The sequence below is a fragment of the Dama dama genome, chromosome 5, assembly GCF_033118175.1.
Source record: "Dama dama isolate Ldn47 chromosome 5, ASM3311817v1, whole genome shotgun sequence".
Classification (NCBI taxonomy): domain Eukaryota; kingdom Metazoa; phylum Chordata; class Mammalia; order Artiodactyla; family Cervidae; genus Dama; species Dama dama.
The window spans coordinates 106,106,243-106,113,304 of NC_083685.1; positions in this window are offsets into that span (position 1 = coordinate 106,106,243).

Below are 7,062 nucleotides of genomic sequence, written 5' to 3' on the forward strand. Positions count from 1 at the left end.
GCTCCTCCTCAGTTTCCCCACCTGGGAAATGAGAGAAAGGACAAAGACATTCTATCTGTCATGTGCGAGGTGGAGTCCGGGGGAGTCACTGAAGCCCCTCCTCACAGCACTGGGGGTGCAGGGCCTCACTCGCAGTCTTGCACGGGGCCTCCCTCCCCCTCCTCCAGGGCCCCTTGCCTGGGAGGGGCTCCCTCTGCCCTTCATTTGGGGGAGGAGGGGAAAGAGGGTCCCCAGCCAGGAGGAAACTGCAGCCAGAGCAGACATTCCCGATGGTGACTCACAGGCCCGGAACGCCTTGAGGAGAGGCGGCAGTCGTGGGACAGGCCCCCGTTCAGCTGGGGCAGCCAGAGAGGACCCCGGACCCGGGAGGGCAGGGAGGCCAGGGGAAGGCAAAAGGTCAAGAGGCAGAGCCCAGGGACTTTCCTGGTGGTCCAAGTGGTTAAGCCTCCGCACTTCCAATGCAAGGGTGTGGGTTCGATCTCTGGTCAGGGAACTAAGATCCCACATGCTATGTGGCAAGGCCAAAGTATTAAAAAAAAAAAAAAATCTTATTTAAAAAGGAGAAAGTTAAAAAAAAAAAAAAAAAGGCAAGCCCAAGGGAGGCTGCAGCCTGGACCCAGGATCCAAGGAAAGGTCACTGAGAGGGGCCTGAGGGAGGGGAGACAGTGTGCCGTCCCACTGCCCACAAGCAGGAGTGAGGAAGGCTGCATAGAACAGAAGACACTGCCCACCACCCCCGGCCTTCAGGAAACTCCCCTTTCTTGAGAAGAGGGAGACGTCCTGCTCTGTGCCATCCTGAGATCTGAGGATGACACCTCCTGTCCTAAGGAAGCCTGGGGATGGCTTCAGTGACCTCCCTCGGTTCTTGCCCACTCCAACTTGCTTCCCTGTCATGCTCCCCTCCATTTCCCGGCCGCGTGTTTAGGGAGGGGAAACTGAGGCCCAGAGTGGTCTGGGGCACAGGGAACACATCAGCTCCCCCAACTCTGCCTGACCTGGCAGAGTTCCAGGCTTTTCCTCTCCCTTCGGCTGTGTCCTGTTTTTTCTCTCCCCAGAAGAAGATACAGCTAAAGCCTTCAGTCTACGTGGCAGGCAGAGGGGGGCCTGCAAGGGGGGAGAGCTGGGAATGAGGTCAGCGGGTTGGATGGGCCAGGCCGTAGCTGTGAAGGCATCTGGGCTGCAGCAGTCTGGAAGGTAGGGGCCTCTGGGTCGGGCCACTCCCAGCCCAACCCGCCATCTACCCGCCCACCATGGCCTCTTTCCAGTCTCCTGCTCCTCCCCTCTCTGCAGCCCACACTCCGCCCAGGCCAGATGGTTCACATCAACCGTCTTCCATGTGGCAGTTCCACCCTGCCCACCAGGCTCCCTTCCCCCTCTGGCCACACGACTCAGGGGAGAGTTGGCGAGCAGCTCTCATACCCTGTACCCCCAGATCTGGGCAGGTATTATGCAGGATCCCTGTAACATGTTGAGCCTCCCTCAATCCCAGTTGCTTCTCTGGCCCCTCCAGCTCCTTAACACCCCTCCACCCCCACCAAGAATCTTGAAGTACAACAGAGATCCTTCCTCTAATCCCTGAATCTCAGCTGTGTGACTTTAAGCAGGTCACTTCCCTTCTCTAGACCTTGGTTTTCTCCTCTGTGCAAAAAAGGAGGACAGGGCAGAAGTTTTCTTCCAGCTGAACGTCTATTGTTCTATGGTATTTCCACACTGAAACTATAAGATTCAGAATCTAGTGGAAGTTGAACACCAACTTTGGAGGGGTCATCTGGTCTACCTCTTTGCCTGCCCCCCAAGCCATACTTTCCTGTTGACCCAAGATCCACAAATCCCATCAACTTACCTTGCACCTCTTTCTCCTTTCAAGGGCCTCAGTCTTCTAACCTGAGTTCTCCTACTGTCAAGGTATAGGTTCTCTGGACAAGTCTTTGGCAAAAGGCTCATGAACATACCTTACTCAAGAGCAGTCACTGGCTCTCTGTGGCCACCAAATTGACTGTGAATCTCTCTCCTTGAATTCCAAGGCTCTAGAAGTTGGCCCCAGCCTATCTTTCCAGCCTTTTCTTTCACGTTTCCTCTGCCCAAGGCACTCTCTCTCTCTCTCTGTATGTGTGTGTGTGTTTCAGCTTTCCCAGATTTAGCGATGCCTTTCCTCCCATTCCAACCCTGCATTTCCAACCCTCCCAGGCCCAGTTCTAAAACACACACTTCTCCATGAAACCTCCCTTGTCTCCCACTGGCATCCTTATAATCCCTTGCATCTCTCTGGAGGCTTCCATTTACCTTGCTGGATAAAGTGGTCTTCTTACAACCCCATTTCACACATTGGAGAAATGAGGTTTAGAGAGATGAGGCAACTTCTTAAAATCACACAGCCAATGCTGCCTTGGGTAAGAGACATTTTGGAGGTTTATTTTCTTCCCCTTCCTGATCCTGCACTCTCTGAAGGCAGAAGTCATTGCCCCCAGAACTCTCTCCAATGCAAGGCTGGCCCCAGGAGGTCTGCAGTAACCATCCACTGAATGGAATTGACTAGAGTGTCTGCACTAAGCACTGATCTCAGGATCTTCATCCCTAAACTTGGTCCCTGCCCAGCCTCCTCTCTTCCAGGGTACCATACCATTTGGTCCCTCTGGTCATCCCTATTCTTCACCACCACACTCCCTCATCCAATCCAATCCCAATTTCTCTAAATTCTGCCTCCCAAATTCCTCTTGAATCCATTCCCTTCTCTGTCTCCATCTGCTTCCACCCGATCCAGACCCTCATCAGTTCTCACTTGGGTGCCTCCAGCATCCACTTTCTACCACAATCATCTTTCAGTACCTGTTCCCTTGAGTGACCATGGTGATCTTTGACAACTGTAGACCTAATTGTGACGCTTCTTGTTTCAGATCCTCTACTGGGTCCAAAGCTGTAAGGACAAGACTGAAACTGCTGATGTGGCTTCTTTGGCCCATCTTTGTTTCCTGCGCTCCAGACACACTGCCCTTCGCTGGATTCTGTTAGCATCTAGAACTTGCCACGCTCCCTCCTGCCTGGGATTGCTGCCGCTCAGAGCTGTGTTCATTTCTTTCCTAACATTTACAGTTTTAACTACAATCTGACTTATGTGACTTCATTCCTGTCTGTCTGTACCAGATGTAAGCTCCATGAGGACAGGCACTGAGTGCCCAGTGCCCGGCAAAGTGCCCAGCATATAAGGATGCTGAATGAATGATTCTGGATCCTTCCTGTGTCCAAGCCAGACTCTGACAAAGGGGTCCTCTGCCCAGTGATGACCCAGTTGAGCAGACTACCCCATACTCCAGCAGTTCTCCTGCTGGAACTCCAGAATTCACCCCCTGCTCACTTTCCCACCCAGGGAACTCCAGAATTACAAGTGTACCAGGAAGAAGAACTGGTGGTTGAAGTCACAAAAAAGGACACCAGTTATCTGTGGCTGAGGATTTCTTGTGGGAAGATGAGAGTGGGGGTGACAGAAAGAAATCAGGATCTGGACAGGTGCCCTTGGCTCACACAGGCTGCCCCTTCACTCTTCCACCCCTCCCACAAATCCCAGCTTCAAAGAAACCTTTGCATCCAGCCTCTGAACACTTCAACCAGACATCTGGTTGTGATGCAAGCCTTAACCTCCCTTGATCCCTTCTCTCCTAGACTGCTGAAGCTCTCTCCTTTGGTGGAGTCCACGCACGCGGGAGACAGGCACCACCCCTCAAGAAGGGGTGGAGCACCAGAGATGCTGGAAGAGAATATGAGAGAGAAAGAGAGAGAGAAGGAATGTGTGCATGGAGGGGTGGGTCAGTGGGATGGAGGCAGAGGAGAGAAAGAAAAGAACTAAGAAAAGGAAAAAAAAAAATACATGAAAAGGGAAAAGGTTAAGGGTAGGGGAAGATAAAAGAATCGAAAATGGAAAAGAAATGGGGGATGGATAAAACAAGGGCAGAATTGAACCAAGCCAGGAAGGGGGAACTAGCAATTCATTTGACTGACTCGCTCAATCTTCAACAAGAATTTACTCTGCCTTCAGATGCTGCGAATGGGGCCAGTGATCTGATGATGACCTTGACTGGCCCCTGCCTGGGGAGCTTACGCTTCAGGAGGAAAGGTGGGCTTTGGCCCCTCACTTTAGTCACCAGAGTGGACACTAGGACTGTGGCCCCTAATACTGACAACATCCCCATCTAGGACATTATTCTCAGTTGGGACCTGGCTACAACCTGGTGGGCCTGGGGAGTCCTAAAGTCATCTAAAGGACCATGCCCCAGCCCTTCTCTCCCAGCTTGTTCCAGCTCCTTCCCTGGTTCCTGCCCCAAAGTCCCCCTCTTGGACCGGGGTGCGGGGTTCCCAGAGAATGTGACAGGATCTGCAGGACTAGAAATCAAGCCTTCTCTTTAAGAGTGTGGACCAAGGGCTCGCTCTCGAAGAAAGTGAAATGAAGGCAAGAACTGGATGTGGATATTTGAGAAGATGAAGATCGAAAAAGTCACCCTGAAAAAGAGCTCCAGAGAAGGAAGGATAGAGAAAGATGCAGAGTTCCACAAGGAAGAAAGGGAAGGCTGGGGACAAAAAGATAGACAGGAGCTGTGTGGGGATATAAGAAAAAGAAAAAGAGAAGGAAGGAGGGTAGGTGGGAGGATGAAGCATCTACATGCTCTCCTCCCCTTAAGAGCTAAACTCCTCCTCTGAGTTGTCTGCACTCTGACCCCATTTCCTGGCCTCCCACTCCCTCCTCAGCCCACTCCAGTCTGGCTTCCTCACCCATCACTCCACCCAAACAGCTCACACTTTGGGCACCAGGCACTGCTATGCTGCTTAATCCAGTGACCCTTTTACTCCCTATCATACTAATTCTCTCTGCAACATAGAACTCTCCTAGAACAATCTTCCCTCTGCATACATGACACCCTTGATCTTCCTTCTTGCCTGCTTACTTCTCCCACTCCTGTTTTGTCTCCTGTGCAGGCCCCTCCTCCCCTTCCTGACCCTTCACCCTGAGCATCTTCAAGGTTCCATCTGAGCCCTTCATCTCTCCTCCTTCCATACTTTCTCTGGAAACAACTCCTTCCCGTCATCACCCAGTGGAGGCGGGAGTCGCACATTTGTCTCTCCTCTGGATTCCAGACTCAGATACTGAAGGCTTCCCTCCATGCAGCTGACCGAATGTCTCATAGGTACCTAACACTCAACATGGACACACTTAATCCATCATCTTCCCTCTAAACCTGGACAAGATGAAGAGATGAAAGGAAATCTCAGACCAAGGGACTTGGGTTGAGGCTGAGGCATGGAGAGTGGAGCTGTGCCGGGTTGCTAAGGACCAAAGGACCCAGACAGTATGATGCTGAAGAAAGGGAAGAAGAGAGACTCCTCCACTCCTGGGATCTGTTCCCAGACTCTGACTGCAGGGATCCTCAACAGGAACCCTGATGGGAACATGATGGGAACCCATGACGGGAACACACGGAGACCAAGGTCTTCACTGCAGCCTCACTCTTAGACCTCTTCCCTTCCTCTATCCTCAACCCCTTTGCCAGGGACCCTCTCTTCATCACCATTCTGGGGCAGAAGAGCATTCTGGAAGGTCAGATCAGGGAAGCAGGGCAACAAAACCTCAGCAGGGGACCAGGTAGTTGGAAAGGGCTGACCAACCAGCACCAGCACCTGGGCTGCCTTTTCGCTTTTACTCCACACCAGCAGACCAGACCAGGCCTTGAGGGGCTCCTCGGGAGAAGGGGGAGCTAGGGAGCACAAGCGCACTGAGGAAGGGCACTTGAGGAAATTTGGAAAGGGAGCGAACTCAGAGCTCAGCACTTTCTTCCTTCTGTTTTTCTTCTTGAGGAATTTTTTTTCCCTGACTGCTGATGACTTTACCATTTCTAAGAGGTCGGGGTTGGGGGGGGGAGGAGGAGATTTTGGCTTTTGCTCCCCCCACTCCAAATGCCAGACAAAGTCTTACATTCCACAAGAAGCCAGGGCTTCAGAGTTTCCTAAAGATGAGGTGGCGTCTCCTCCCCTCTCTGGCTTCAGCTCCCTCCCTCCTTCTCCCCCCCACCCCCCCACCCCACACCAAGTCTCAAGCCCTCAGTTCTGGCCAAGGAGGCCCAGGCAGGCTGGGAGGAGACCCCAAGCACATTCTTCCTCTCATTGTCATGCTGCAGAAATTAGAGACACATCTTCGGGCTGGGCGCCCGCCAAGCGTTTCAAGTTGAAAAGTGGCAAAGGAGGCCCTGGGCCTCAGCTCTCTCTGCCACGTGTAAAGGGTGCTTGGGAAACGTCTGCCTGCAGCCCCTGGGATGGAGGTCTGAAACTGGACATTGGAGCAGGGGCTGTCACACACCACACTCACAAAACCCACCCCCCAATCCCAAGGTTCCCTAAATATTCTTCAGAACCCCAGGCTCCTGATATAGCAACTCCCAACCCGCATCTCTGAGTCTTAATCTCTCCTGTAAGGTGGTCGAGGGCCAGCCAGAACAGGGACCAAGTCGGGAGGGAACTGTAGGTACGAGTCTTCTGGCTGCAAAAACTCAGCGAGCAGGGAGGTGGAAGGTCACAGCAACCCTCACTTCTAGCCTGTAACTCTCCGCCCCAAACAACCACTCTGGGGGGTGACTACTCTGAGGGGCAGGACTCCTCGTTTCCCCTGTTAGGGAGGGGGTGTTCCTTGTCCCAGAGCCACGCTGGAGGGGGCAGGAACTGCCATCTCAGCACCTCAGCCCCCAGCCCTGCCCTGCAGTAGCTGGCACGATGGGGGCAGATCCTGGGCCACAAGTTGCTGCCACATGGTGGGGATAATTGATGAAGGCCCATCCCTCCATTGCTGTCTCCAGCCCTGCCTCTCTGGAAACTCTATATTTTCCCTTTAATTATAGCCCCTGCAGTCTCCCTGTGCTACCCCACCCGCACCGCTCATCCTGGCTGCCCACGGCCAGCCGGCCAGCCGACGTGGCTCCCTCCCCTTCTGTTCCCTTGGTCTTTTTTTTTCCTTTGCCTTCGTTGCACAAAACCAGCTGGGGGAGGGCGTGGAGAGGGGCGGGGAGGGGGGGAGGCAATGGAATC